Genomic DNA, 15,466 nt, shown 5'->3' with positions numbered 1-15,466 from the left:
TTCCCTTCCCTCCCCTCCCATCCCCTCCCCTCCTCTCCCCTCCGCTCTCTTTCCCTTCCTTTCCCATTTGATACCACTGCACAAATTCCTATGTTCCAAAGGTTCTACATTATCTATCTGGCTGCTGCTTTTCTTACAGACTTCTCTCACTCTGTCTGCCCCTTTCTCTGTGAGGTCCAGCAGGACTTTGTTCGATTTTACTAAAATCCCCGCTTTTTAAGGACATCTGGCCTCAGAGCCCAGGTCACATTCCCTTATTATAAGCTCTGGTGGCCCCACAAGCCTTACACCATTAGAGTATACTTTCTGAATTGAACTAGTCTTAGTTTGTTTGCTTTTGGGGGGATAGGTGGCAGTCTTTCCTAGAAACATATGGGCTGCATTTATTTGCTATTGATCTTCAAATGCCTAGTACATTGAATGGGACACGGCAGGTACTCTACGAAGTTTTGACGATGAGATGAGCCCTGTGCCAGGTAAGGGCAGTGACCATAATATCAGTTCCCATGAGAAGATTGATTAAATAGGTAAATTTATTAAGGAGAATGGGAGACAGCTTCCTGTTGGAGAAGGAACTGCAAACAAGGAAAGAAAGACTAAAGTGAAACTGGTGGTGCTGTACCAGAATAGGAATTTTAGTATTGAACTTATGGGTTTAAATATAGATAGAAAGTAGACGTTAATGTGTGTGTGTGGGAACACATTCGTATATGTTCCTTAGCACCATCCACTGAGAGGGCCTGGGAGGCATTTCCCCTGGGAGGGCCTGTTCATCAATAATAACCACACCTAGCACCCAGATTTTGGCTTCTAAAGGCCAGTTTTCAATGTAAAGTAATCACTGCTTGTTGGAAAATATCTGATTCCAGGACTGGAGCAAGGAAAGTAGAAGGTAAGTCAGAGACAGCTTATGTGACCAAGTCGGGAAGTACTCAGTGAATGATGAGGACATATCAAGGGACACAGGAACCAAGTTGAAGGGAATCCCACTGGGCATATCAGGGAAAACTTGAACATCAAAATAATAGTGACAGTAAGGGATTATAACCCATTGGATTACCTAGGAAACCAAAAGTACACAGTAATTTAAAAGTTTGATAAGAAATGGAACAGTCTCAATGTCACTCCCCGAAATATTATTTTTGATTTCCAAGGGTAAAGCTGTGACTTCATAGTGAGGAAACATGGCAGAAACTGAGTTAATCAAGAATTTTTTTTAAAAATGTCCTGATGAATGGGAAAAATGGAAAGAATTTCATCTGATAAGAGGCAGTAGGAACATAACACCAATTCTTTGATATTCTTGCCAGAAATATGTAACCCAAATCATGAAGAAAACCCAAACAAACCCAAATAGAAGTATATTGTACCAAACAGCTGGCCTTGGATCTTCAAAAGCAGGAAGGTTGAGTGCATGGGATGTTTGTCTTTCTGTTTCTGGCTTATTTCACTTAACATAGTGACGTCCAGTTTCATCGTCTCATGGAGGCAGATAGTAGAATGATAGATACCAGGGCCTGGAAAGAACGTGGGTGTGTCGGGAGGGAGGTGGAATGAAAAGAGGTGGGTTAATGGCTAAAAACATATAGTTAGACAGAAGGAATGAGTTCTAGCCTTTGATGGTAGAATGAGGTGACTATAGTTAGCTACAATGTATTATACACTTCAATATAGCCAGAAGTGAGGATTTGAAATCTCAGCACATCAAAATGATAAATGCTTGAGGGGATGGTTATCCTAAATAAACTGACCTATCATTACACATTCTATGCAGTAACAAAATATCAACTGTACCCCATAAAAATGCACATTATGCATCAATTAAAAAAGTGTCAAGGTTATGAAAGTCCAGCCAAGACTGAAAAAGTCTTATGGATTGAAAGAGATGAACAAGACATGACAAATGAATGCAACCCTTTATTATGAAATGAGTACTTTTGCTATAAAGGACCACGGGGAACATTTGAATGGTGGTATGTGAGGGTTAGATGGCAATAACGCATCAGTGTTAATTGTTTTTTCTTTTAGAGGCAGGGTCATGCTCAGTCACCTAGGCAGGCATATAATGGTGTGATCATAGCTCACTGAAACCTCAACCTCCTGGATTCAAGAGATCCTCCTGCCTCAGCCTCCTGAGTAGCTAGGACTACAGGCCCATGCCACCACATGAAGATAATTGTTTAAAATTATTATTATTATTATTTTTTGTAGATATAGGGAACTTACTCTGTTGCCCAGTCTCTTCTGGAGCTGCTGAGCTCAAGCGACCTCCCCACCTCTGCCCAGTGTTAATTTCTTAATTTGAATGTTTGTGTTGTGGCTATTTGGAGAATATCCTTCTTGATAGAATAAAATATTCAGTGATAATGTAGCACCATCCCAGCAACCCATTTTGAGAGAAAAAATGTTTATTATACTGTATATGTTAGTTTGAGATAATTTCTAAATGAAAATAAAAAAATAATGAAGATACTCCCAAAAGAATGCAAAAGAAAGAAAGGAGAAAGAAGTGAACAAAGGAAGGAAGGGAGGGAGGGAGAAACAAGGGTGAAATTAAAGAAAGAATGAAAGAACAAAAGAAAGAATGCTAAAGAAGGCAGAAAGACAGTCCTAGATCAGGGTGACAAACTCATGGGCCAAATCCATCTGCCCCCTATTTTTATTGTGTTTCATGAACTGAGAATGATTTTTACATTTTCTACTAGTTAAAAAAATGAAAAGAATAATAATATTCTTGTAATTTTACTAAAATAGCCACAATGATTATTATTAAAATAATAAAATACTATATGAAATAATTGTATTTCATATAATAAATGAAAATTATATGACACTCAAATTTCAGCATCCATACATAAAGTTTATCGGAAAACAACCATGTTTATTTATTTGCATATTGTCTATGATTCTTTTCATACAAGACAGAGCTGGCCGGGCACGGTGGCTCAAGCCTGTAATCCCAGCACTTTGGGAGGCCGAGACGGGCGGATCACGAGGTCAGGAGATCGAGACCATCGGGCTAATACGGTGAAACCCCAGTCTCTACTAAAAAATACAAAAAACTAGCCGGGCGAGGTGGCGGGCGCCTGTAGTCCCAGCTACTCGGGAGGCTGAGGCAGGAGAATGGCGTAAACCCGGGAGGCGGAGCTTGCAGGACTGCAATCCAGCCATTGCACTCCAGCCTGGGCGACAGAGCGAGACTCCGTCTCAAAAAAAAAAAAAAAAAAAAAAAAAAAGACAGAGCTGAGTAGTTGGAAGAAAGACCGTATGTAGTGCTTCATTGATTCACACTCCTGTTTGCCCACAGTTAATGTCAGTGATACAATTATACCTCCACAGGGTCTTGAGTTCCATGTGCATCTCCATATTATTTTACTTAATTCCCAGAGCACACTCATCTTCTCAAAATACGAAAGGAAAAGTGGACTCTGAATGCTGCATTTTTAAGGCACAGTGGAGTGTGGATTATTTTACCATTAAATTAGCTGTCAAAACATTGTGTTTCTTATGTAGTGATGCCATAGGTGTGCTAAAAAGTACAATATACATCAACATTATCAGACCAAGCACTCATCAAATTCCCAATGAACTCACAGGAAAGCAGTAGTTAGAAAAATAAGAACATTTGAAACTGAGTAGCTTATAACAACAAATGTTCTTCACAAAAATAACAAATGAAAATGAAGTTTCAACCGAAGTAAATTTTTGAGTGCCTTATTTGTTAACCAAGCAACACAAAACACTTACCAATCATGAGTTAATTAAATTGTGTTTGATTGCAGCAGTAGAAGGAATGTATCCAGAGAGAATAAACTTTAGATTGATAGGCTCTGGAGAGGATAGTGGATGGAAGAGATGATGCTGGGAGCGACATCAGTAGCTAGTTAAGAAGCTCTGCAAATGCATTTCACTCGTTTTCTTGGCTCTTGATGAGTCTACAGATGCTACCAATATTGTTTACTAGTTGTTGTTTATTTGAGAAAATAAACTCATCAGTGATGAGTTTTAAGAACTGAAGAATTCAGGCTGGGCGGCGGGTGGCTCAAGCCTCGTAATCCCAGCACTCGTTGGGAGGCCCGAGACAGGCGGAGCGACGAGGTCAGCCGAGATCGAGACATCTGGCTACAATGGTGAAACCACGTATCTCCTACTAAAAATAACAAAAAGCTAGCCGGCGATGGTGGCGGGCCGCCCTGTCACTCCCAGCTGCTCGGGAGGCACTGAGGCAGGACGAATGGCGCTAAACCCTCAGGAGGCCGCGAGCTTGCACGTGAGCTGAGATCCGCCCACTGCACTCCAGCTGGGCGACACAGAGCGAGACTCCATCTCAGAAAAAAAAAAAAAAAAAAAAAGAACTGAAGAATTCATCTTTATCATTAGCTGTATGGAAAAACTGCAGGTGAGGATATTTTCAAGGAAGTAGTGAAAACACTAATTCAGTGAAAGTTAATTGGAATCTGCTAAGTTTGGTTACACCCGATGGTAAAAATTGCATGTGAAGTAGAAAAGAGTTAACTTGGACAAATTTATACAGCTCATGAAAATGTAAATATCTAAACCCTATGGCAATTCCTTGTATTATTAATCAATATGTACTTTGTAAAAAACAATTTGAACCTTTAATGTGTTATTGAATGCGGAATGCCAACAGTGAACTTCACCTGCTCTAACGGACTTAGCCATTGTATCTTTAGGCCTATGTTGTTGTTGCTGTTTTATTTTATTTTATTTTATTTTTATTTTTGTCAGCGATAAAACCTGACTATTTTGATTTTTTCTATTACACAGCAGTTCAATAGCTTAGAGTTTTACTACACTTGTTTTGAGTTCAGGACCAAGATTAAAAATCTTTTGAACAAGAAAATCTACCCTCAGCCACTGCTATATAACATTGAATGGATTTAGAAATTAGTTTTTGCAATGGTAACATTGATAATGTGTTGAAATGAATTTAACATAAAATTAAAGGTGAAACAGTGATGTCTAGAACTTACTCTGTGGTAGTAAAATCATTTCAATGACAATTAATGTTGTTTGACTCACAAGTAATGTTAACTGGCTTTTTAACATCCCCTGTTATCAGAAATTAACAGAAACGGGAATATCATTATCCCCTCACAAATTTGCGACAGCTAAATTTTCTGAGCTCAAACCACAGTTCCAGCAATGTCTTTCAGACAACATCATAAGTACAGGAAAATTTTATTTTATTTTTAATTTTGATGTTTTATTTAATGTAGATTTTTGGCATTGATTTTGTGTTTTCTTTCTTTTTTTAATTATACTTTAAGTTCAGGGGTACATGTGCAGAACGTGCAGGTTTGTTACATAGGTATACACATACCATGGTGCTTTGCTGCACCCGTCAACCCGTCATCTACATTAGGTATTTCTCCTAATGCTATCCCTCCCCTGGTCCCCCACCCCCTGACAGGACTCAGTGTGTGATGTTCCCCTCCCTGTGTCCATGTGTTCTCATTGTTCAACTCCCACTTATGAGTGAGAACATGTGGTGTTTGGTTTTCTGTTCCTCTGTTAGTTTTCTAAGAATGATGGCTTCCAGCTTCATCCATGCCTCTGCAAAGACATGAACTCATCCTTTTTTATGGCTGCATAGTATTCCATGGTGTATATGTACCACATTTTCTTTATCCAGCCTATTATTGATGAGCATTTGGATTGGTTCCAAGCCTTTGCTATTGTGAACAGTGCCACAGTATACATACGTGTACATGTTTCTTTATAGTAGAATGATTTATAATCCTTTGAGTACATACCCTGTAATGGGATTGCTAGGTCAAATGGTATTTCTGGTTCTAGATCCTTGAGGAATTGCCACACTGCCTTCCACAATGGTTGAACTAATTTACACTCCCACCAACAGTGTAAAAGCGTTCCTATTTCTCCACATCCTCTCCAGCATCTGTTGTTACCTGACTGGCATGAGATGGTATCTCATTGTGGTTTTGATTTGCATTTCTTTAATGACCAGTAATGATGAGCTTTTTTTCATGTTTGTTGGCTGCATCAATATCTTCTTTTGAGAAGTGTTTTTTAATATCCTTTGCCCACTTTTTGATGGGGTTGCATGTTTTTTTCCTTGTAAATTTGTTTAAGTTATTTGTATATTCAGAATATTAGCCCTTTTTCAGATGGATAGACTGCAAAAATCTTCTCCTATTCTGTAGGTTCACTCTGATGATACTTTATTTTGCTGTGCAGAAGCTCTTTAGTTTAATTACATCCCGTTTATCAATTTTGACTTTTGTTGTCATTGCTTTTAGTGTTTTAGTCATGAAGTCTTTGCCCATGCATATGTTCTGAGTGGTGTTGCCTAGGTTTTCTTCTAGGGTTTTTATAGTTTTAGGTTTTATGTTTAAGTCTTAATCCATCTTGAGTTAATTTTTGTACAAGATGTAAGGAAGGGGTCCAGTTCAGTTTTCTGCATATGTCTAGCCAGTTTTCCCAGCACCATTTATTAAATAGGGAATCTTTTCCCATTCTTTGTTTTGTCAGGTTTGTCAAAGATCAGATGGTTGTAGATGTGTGGTGTTATTTCTGAGGGCTCTGTTCTGTTCCATTGGTCTATATATCTGTTTTGGTACCAGTACCACGCTGTTTTGGTTACTGTAACCTTGTAGTATACTTTGAAGTCAGGTAGTGTGATGCCTCCAGCTTTGTTCTTTTTGCTTAGGATTGTCTTGGCTATGTGGGCTCTTTTTTGGCTCCATATGAAATTTAGGTATTTTTTTGTAATTCTTGAAGAAAGTCAATGGTAGTTTGATGGGGATAGCATTGAATCTATAAATTACTTTGGGCAGTATGGCCATTTTTATGATATTAATTCTTCCTCTTCATAAGCATGGAATGTTTTCCGTTTGTTTATTTTAATAGAGGGGTCTCACTCTGCTGCCTAAGCTGGAGTTCAGTGGAGCAATCATAACTCACTATAACTTTGAAATCCTGAACTCAAGTGATCCTCTTGCCTCAGTCTCCCAAGTAGTTAGAACTGCAGGTATGCACCACCACACCTGCCTAAGTTTTATATTTTTTTGTAGAAACTGGGTCTTGCTATGTTGCCCAGGCTGATCTTAAACTCCTGGCCTCAAGTTATCCTCCTGTCTTGGTCTCTGAAAGTATTGGAATTACAGGCAGAACCACTGTACCTCGCGTAAATTTTTATATTCCAAAACCTCTTTAAATGTTTAGTTGAGGAACTTCCACCTAACCTTCAATTGAAAGTGATTAATCTGTAATGTAATGGCACATAAAAAGGCAAATATAGAAAATAGTCTAATAAAATTCTGGATTTTCCAAATGATGAATATGCCAGCCATGCGACTGTGGACCGATATCAATATTTGATAGTACCTAATTGTAAAAAAATAAAGTTTTTAAAGATCAAATGTGTAAAACTTTACTATAGGCCGGCATTAACAGCTGAACATTTGCAATTGATTTGATGATAGGAAAGAAAAACTTTGAATCCCATTAAACAAAATATTACCCCACCCTCCCCTCAAAATCGTTGTTTTCATAGGCCTGTATTAGAAAAAAAGTATTCCATTATATTTTTTAATTTCATCAATATAAAATTTTAGGCAACTGTTTTTCATTTTGTTGTATAGTTACCTAATCATATCCTTAATTTTGCATCTTAAACCACAAAGTGTAAAAATATTTCCTATCTGGATCCCATAGCCTGAAACCTAGTACTATATATTATTGAATAAGTTTAAAATTTCTTGGTTGTGGTAATGATATTGTGATATATAGAAGAAACGCTTTACTTTTATAGGACAAATGCTACAACATTTAGAGATAACGTGTTATCATGCCTGCAAGTGTTCAGCAAAGGAAAGGCAAGTGTGATAACCTATGTGAAAATCATGAACCTACATGAGTGTTGTACATGTGTGTTCTGTTTTTCCAATCTCTGCAACTTTACAATTTTCCAAATAAAATCAGGGAAGAGAAAAACCCTTCTCTGACCACGCTAAGAAACTCCCAGTCATTTACTAGGCAACTTTTCTATTTATTTTAATATTACTTATTATAACACAACATATTGTGGTTGTTGTTTAAATTCCTTGATGTACTTGCTTATCCTCAATGGGATAATGTAAAGTAGTTGAGAGTGGGGACAACATCTATTTTATTCTTTGCTCTATCCCCAGTAGCTAGAACAGCACTGGCACATCGGGCACACTCAAAACACTTGTTGAAGAAACAAAAGAAAAGAAAATGCAAAAAATAGAGAACAAATGACTCAATGAAGGACAGTACATCACTCATAGGTGCTCGGAAGCCTTAAAGACAGTCCAGGTGCCCCTGCCACTTATTCCTCCAGCCACCGAATGATTTGTGCTCTGGCCCCAGTTTCTGACCTGCTCTCACTCCCCATTCCTGGCTTTTCTTGATCCTTCCCCATACTGGTTACTGGACTCTGGTCTTCATCTTGTCTAGGTCAATTGGAGTAGATATTTAGAATCTCTGATGTCTGAACCTAAAATTTCTCTTACAATTGGCCTCCTGTTCTGACAGTGACTGATACTTCTTAGTTGCGTCCCTCGGAATCATCCTTAATTACAGTCCTGTCCTGCCTCATTCCTGTTTCTGGGGATGGGGAGAATGTCCTCTTTCAGGCCCTGGGCCAGTCACAGTAGTCACAGTCTTTTAGTTTCCTTTGTTTGTCCCCCAAATTTCTCAAGGTAGGTATCATAACCTCCATCCTGTTGGTGAGAAAACTGAAACGTGAAGATTACCTATCTTTTCTGAGATTACGTTAAGTGAGGGACAAAGACAAGGGTAAATCCCAAATCCCTTTAAGCCAATGTTTTTGGGTGTGCTTTTCCCTCTACCATACTGGTGGTTACTTATTTCATTCTACCCTGTAGAGGAAGCTGTTGGCAGGCATATTCTTTCCTGTATTGTGTGAACAATTCTAAGAACAGTGACAGAGTTTCATTGAAAATCAGTACCAAGCCCTGCTGGAAAACTGTATCTGACTCACAATTAATCCCCAGACCCCTTCATGAAGGATTTGTTGAGTTAATATGACTCAACAGCCTAAACTTTAAACATTGGACTTTCTTAAAATGTCACCACTATAAATATGTACAACTATTATGTGTCCATTAAAATTAAGAATAAAACATTGAAATAAATAAATATAATATCCTTGCTGATTTGCACCAGTACAGTAATGAATAAATTCATCTCTCAAGGACCAGGCATGGTGGTTTATACCTGTAATCCCAACACTTTGGGAGACTGAGGCGGGCAGATCACAAGGTCAAGAGATGGAGACCATCCTGGCTAACATAGTAAAGCCCAATCTCTACTAAAAATACAAAAACTAGAGGGGCGTGGTGGCATGCACCTGTAGTTCCAGTTACTTGAGAGGCTGAGGCAGGAGGATTGCTTGAACCCAGGAAGCGGAGGATGCAGTAAGCTGAGATCTTGCCACTGCACTCCAGCCTGGCAACAGAGCGAGACTCCACCTCAAAAAAAAAAAAGTAAAGCAGTTCCTCAATTCCTCAGTTTCCTGGGATTCTGTGTTAGACGCAGTGTAGTTTAATTTATGTTTCTCCTCCTTCCTTTGTAACCAACAGGCACACTATCCTCTCACTATTCCCAGACCATGACAGGCATGTCTTCCTCTCAGAGCCTTTCTCTGAAGAGCTTCTCTGCACTTTACTGAGGTCTTGACTCAAGTAGCATAACTTCAATCACCCACCAGGTCTACACTTTGGAACTCTCTGCTTTCATATTCACTCTCAATCTTCCTATCTTGCTTTGTTTTTTATATCACTTGTATCTTGTCATTTTCATTAATTATATGTTATCTGCTCCCCCAGTAGAGTGCAATTGTGGCAAGGACTCTGTTCTCTTCACTGTGATGCCTCAGCGTCTAGTACAGTGACAGGCACATAGTAGTAGTTGCTCAATAAATAGGACACTGATTCATGTTTAATGGATGATTTTTAAATTAACTAATAAATATGTCCCTGTCATCCTAACCTTGTACAAGCATGTGTGGTGTAATGCAGCATTTCTCAGTTCTTTCTGAGCCATGCTCCACTTTGAAAAACTTGAACATCATGGGGCCCTGATTCTCCTAAACCTCTCCTGAGATTGGAGTCATGCATAGGTGCCCTCTGCATCTCAATTAGCTCTGACCCACGGAATACATGATCTACTTTCCAAGCCCTGCAAGAAAATAAGATTGGTTTCAGTTTCACGTGCTTCTACTAATATTGAAACAGTTTTTAATTTTCATAGTTATATTAGTATATGATATAAAAACATCATTTCATATTATTATAATGGATAGCTCTTTCCCCATTTTGTGTGTTCTTACCCAGAAAATCTAAAATTCCCATTTCCTTCTTCTCTTCTTCTTGATGCATACACCACAATACATTTCTACTAAATTTTAAGCCATTGTTTTTTCAAGTGTATAATGAGGACAATAGATCCACCAGCAGAATTATTGTGAGGGTGAGGAATAATATTCATAAAGTACTTGGCACAAAACAAACTTCAACAAGTAGCTTCTGGCTGCCTCTCTTACCAAATGATTAGCATTGCCCTTAGAACTATATTTGCCTCAATAAACTGGTCTGGAAATATACCATTTCGCTCCTAAGCAAATGTTTTCACCGCAAAGCAAAGAGAACTGCGGCAAGAGCCTCTCTCTATTATTTGCAAGGTTGCTTGCCCAGGTTGCCTTCATTATCAACTCCATCAGGACTGAGGTCAATGTGCACATTTTGGCACCTGCTAATGCCCAATCTCTGTAGGCTGCTAGAGAAACAAGACAGCATTAATTTGTTTGATTTTGTATCCCATTCAGGTACTCCTTCAATATTGAGACTGCTCATAATTGAATATTTTGCTACCTAGGCTTGAGTTATCACACAATAAAAGGGATATAGGACTCAGGCAAGATTGTGGCAAATTATAGGAGGCATCTTCCTGGGTTGATTGCTTTTCTATTTAATTGTATGCTAATTATTGGTTTTGCAAGACAGATATCTAAAGAAATAGTAAAGTAACAGGAAAAAATGTAAAAGACAAAACATGAGCATGTATGTCAGTCTCACATGGCAATTTACCAAATTAAAAGACAGAAAAACAAACTGTGCATGAATACCTTTAGGGAACATAGTTGGCATGGTTGCCTGGAAATATAAGTGTGTTGAAATACAGAATTTGTTTTATCAGAAGTAGACTCTGATAAAAGAATGGATTCCCAACCCAGGTGAGATAATGCAAAGAGGAAACTCACCTGTGCTGGTGGAGGTGAGGCTGGCAAATTACCTTCCTTGTCACTATTGTTGTCAGTCACCTGCTTAAGGCACAGAGAGATCCAGGCATTCCTCCACTATTAAGATCCATTGACTCTCCCACCTTAATAATTAAGTTTAGACCCACTGGCATGAACCCACTTACAACTCAGTGTCCCTTTCAGCATGTTTGTTCACACTCAGAGTGTTTGTGGCCATTCTGGGCTCATCTTTTCTCCTGTGGACCAAATGCTCTTGTCTTAGCCTTGGGCTGTTGGCTGTGTCTGGATGACTTCCCACCTGCCCCTCTTCAGCCCTTTTACTCTGCATCTAAAATGCCCACCGGAGAGTCAGTAGTCATGTCATCCCCACAGGAGGACAGAGCTTTTTATAAGTCCTCAAGTAGTTAACTCTCCCTCTCTGAATTGCACAGTTTCGTGGTCCTATAGCTAAAGGAGCTTCTATCATTTTCTGCTGCAAAGGTCTTAGAGAACTTAGAGAGATCTTAGAGAACACATGCCTTCCTGCTCTGCTGTAGGTAGGAACCACAGCCCACTGGGGGCACTCAGCTGGTGCTCATCAAAAGGCTTTTTAGCAGAAGCAGACATGCCCTCCAGAGCTGGAGTACAAAATCCTGCCAACCCAAATCTAATCCTTCTCCCCACACTCTTATCTCAAAAGGAAAACACAAAAGACACTTGAAACTTTGATTGTCCCACTGCCAAGTCCGTCTTCCCCACCAGGATGGACACTCCTCAGGGCGTGGTCACTCCATCTTCACCCTCAGGCTCACCTCAGTGGTCTCATTGCCCTTTCTTCCTCGGTACTTTCTCATCTTTGAACCCTTGGTCCTAATTAATCTGCCTAAAATCTTATTTCCCAACTCATCTTATTGAGTTAGTCCTTTAAGGCTCTGCTCAAAAGCATCTGTTTTAGGTGGCAGCCCACAGAAGTCTACTCAAAAGTGAGGATTTACTTTCAAGGAATTTCTTAAGAAAAGTCTTGAAGCAAAGAACCAAAGGGTAGGTAGAAAGCAGAAAGCGAAGGGCAGGAATCCATGCAAGACCAAGGTCTCAGGCAAAACCTCATAAAGGACTGGCTTTGGGCTCTTCCCAGAGCAGAATTCTTAACTGTAGAGTGTGCCTCTGAGTCTTCCTACCAAGCAAAGAAATTGGGTTTGCACATCCCGGCATCTTATGTTACTGGCCAAGCCTCCTGAGAGGACTAAGTTCCCAGGCACTTCCTGTTACCTGTACCTGCAGGTAGCTCAATGGCAGTTCCTCCTAGAGAACGTGTTGATGTTAGAAGCCAAAGAAGACTTGGGGGGACCTTGAGGGGACACTAAAGAAGCAAACAAACCAATTAACAACCAAGCAAATACCTAAATAAAAAAGGAATGTGAGGGGATCTGGAAGGAGCACCAACACTGCCACAAGTTTCTGTATTTTTCTTTGACATTTGGTAACTAACAAGCGGATCCAGGTGTAATGGAGCTGGTTCGCACCCACAGTGCCAGGAGCACTTGGCACACAATCCTTCCAGGGCCAGCAGCGCTTGGCACACAATTCTTCCAGCTCTGCTCTAAATACCATGGCCTTCAACCTCCTTAGAGACATTTCTCTCTCCATCAATTATCCCTTTAATTTAACTTCTCATCTCTATTGCCTTTTTCATCTCGACATGGAAAGATGTTTGAGGAGTTCCTCCATGTCTAAAACAAAAGAAAAGCAAAAGGGATGGAGGGGAGAAAGAAAGAGAGAGAGAGAGAGAGAGAGAGAGAAAGAGAATGGGAGGGAGAGAAGAAGGGATGGAAAGAAGAGAAAGAGAGGGAGAGATAGAAAAGAGAGAGAGAGGCCTTTGACTCTAAGATCTTTTATTGCTGAGATTATGGAAAGTCCAATCCACATTTTCTTGATTTTCTCCTCCTCTGTTCCATTTGCAACCTGCTAATATCAAGGTCCTTTCACCCTCCATGGAACTGGCTCTGCCTCCCTTAAGGTTGCCTGTCGCTAAGTTCAGGAAAGCCAGCCTGTATTCCTACACAGGTGTCATGTGTTTACTGCCTCTTCTCCATTTCTTGAAGCTCCTCTGGGCCTTGCTTTCCTGACACCACATTCTCTGTTCCTTCTCCTGCTTTGATCATCATGTTTCATGTGTCCTGGATGAGTGAGGACTGAGCAAAACTTCAGGAGCACAGATAGGAAAAAGTAGAATGATCACACTTGCCTCACTAGAAGTGATCCCTTTGGCATGATCCCACACCAGATGTCCAGCAGCAGGTAGAGCTGGTAGACATGAGAAGTGAGCTCCGAGGCATGGCAGAGTGTGAGTGCTATGAGAGGTCTAGCATCTCCTTCAAGTCAAGCCACCCTCACTCCACTCAGCGCATTATTTTCTTGCCATTCTTGGCACTATATTGAAAAGTAAAGGGGCCACTTAATGAACGTCAAAATCTTTTAGCTGTGGCTGAACTAAGGAACTATCAGGATAATCTTCTGAGAGAAAGTGGAAGACTATACGTGCCATGTTGCTGCCTATTTTGTTATCTTCATCAACGTCAAAGAAATTTCCATGTTGGTTTTTGGTGGATCTTTAATTACACAAATCCACAAATTACACTAATACGTTTACTGGAGACACACAAACACATAGATTGATTGATTTTTAAGGAATTCATTCAGATGATTGTGGAGGCTTTGCAAATTCAAAATCCACAGTGTAGGCTGGCAGTTTGGAGAGTTAGATGAGCTGCAGTAGAGTCCAATGGTCATCTTTTGGCAGAATTCCTCCTTGCTCAAAGGAGGTCAGTGCTTGTTCTATTCAGGCCTTCAGCTGGTTAGGTGAGATCCACTCTCAGTATGGAGGGTCATCTGCTATACTCAAAGTCCACAGATTTAAATATTCATCTCATCCTAAAAGTCTAAAAAAATGCCTGACCAAATGTCTGGACACCAGGGCCCAGCCAAGTTAACACATAAAATTAGCATCACATACAGGCAAAGTCATGTTCATACAGATGCTGTCACAACTCTGAGGGGCTTGGAAGGATGGGTGTCCCATAGTCACCACCACACTGGGCCTAGACTTGTGCTGTGACCCATAGGACTTTCCATCAATGGCTTTTGAGAGAATGACTGGACAAAGACATCAAGAAGAAACAAAAAGCAACGTGAAATGGGAGAATACTTGGAGATGAGAGTTCAGAAAAACAGTACCACTCAGTGGTAAAACTAAGAACTCTAAGGAAAGATCATCTATTTTAAATTCTAGGACCACGATTTAAAGCTGCATGACCTTGGGCAAGTTACTTAACTCCACTATGCCTTAGTTTCCTCTTCTGTAAAGCAGGATCATAGAAGTAACTACCATGTAGAGTTAGCATGGAGATTAAGTGAATTAAAATATGTAAAGCTTTTAGAATATAGTACATTTTCTGGCAATAGCAGGCACTGTGTGATATTTTCTATTATTTTATTTACATTGTTTAAAGGCACTAAACTGTAATCACCAACACGATTTGTAAAAGTACAGCAAGACCTAATATCTATGCTTTACAGTTGGTAAAGTGGCTGTGTCTACCATATTTTATTCAATTCTCCCAAAGATTTAAAAAGGCATGTCTTACTGTTAGATACTAAGGTAACAGAAACACTGGGGCAAGATTTGAACTCAAGGCTTTAACTGTCCCTTTGAGCCCTTTCTCACAATGAATCCCACCCAGCCCATGACACTCATCTGCAATAAAGAGCAGGACATGGGAGCAACCTATCAATTTAACACCCTCTGGTTGAGGATTAAGGGAGTGCTTCCAAGGAAGACAGCTCCATATGTGAAGCTGCTTCACCCACCTCATTTTGGCAGGTTGACTTTTGATCATCAGAGTCAAATGCTGCTGGCCAAGAATTCAGTATGTAATGGCTGCATTTAGGACTTCTTGTCTCAGAGAAGGATGCAACTTCCTTTCTCTTTAGCAGCTCATTCTTGGCTCCTGGCAATCAGCAGACCTTGCATATGTCTTCAGAAAGGGGAGCCATGCCCATGAGAGGAAGTTGGGTTTAATCCAGATGTCCCGTTCATCTTACAGAATAGCTTTATTCCTGTCCCCTCCAGGCAGGAATGAACATTAAATGTCATCCAGATTTTGGACAACATGTCTGGAGACGCAGCCAAGAGAG

Source organism: Rhinopithecus bieti, unplaced genomic scaffold (genome assembly GCF_001698545.2).
Source record: "Rhinopithecus bieti isolate Rb0 unplaced genomic scaffold, ASM169854v2 scaffold_865, whole genome shotgun sequence".
In the NCBI taxonomy this organism is placed as follows: Eukaryota; Metazoa; Chordata; class Mammalia; order Primates; family Cercopithecidae; genus Rhinopithecus; species Rhinopithecus bieti.
Note: the sequence above shows the minus strand (reverse complement) of the source record.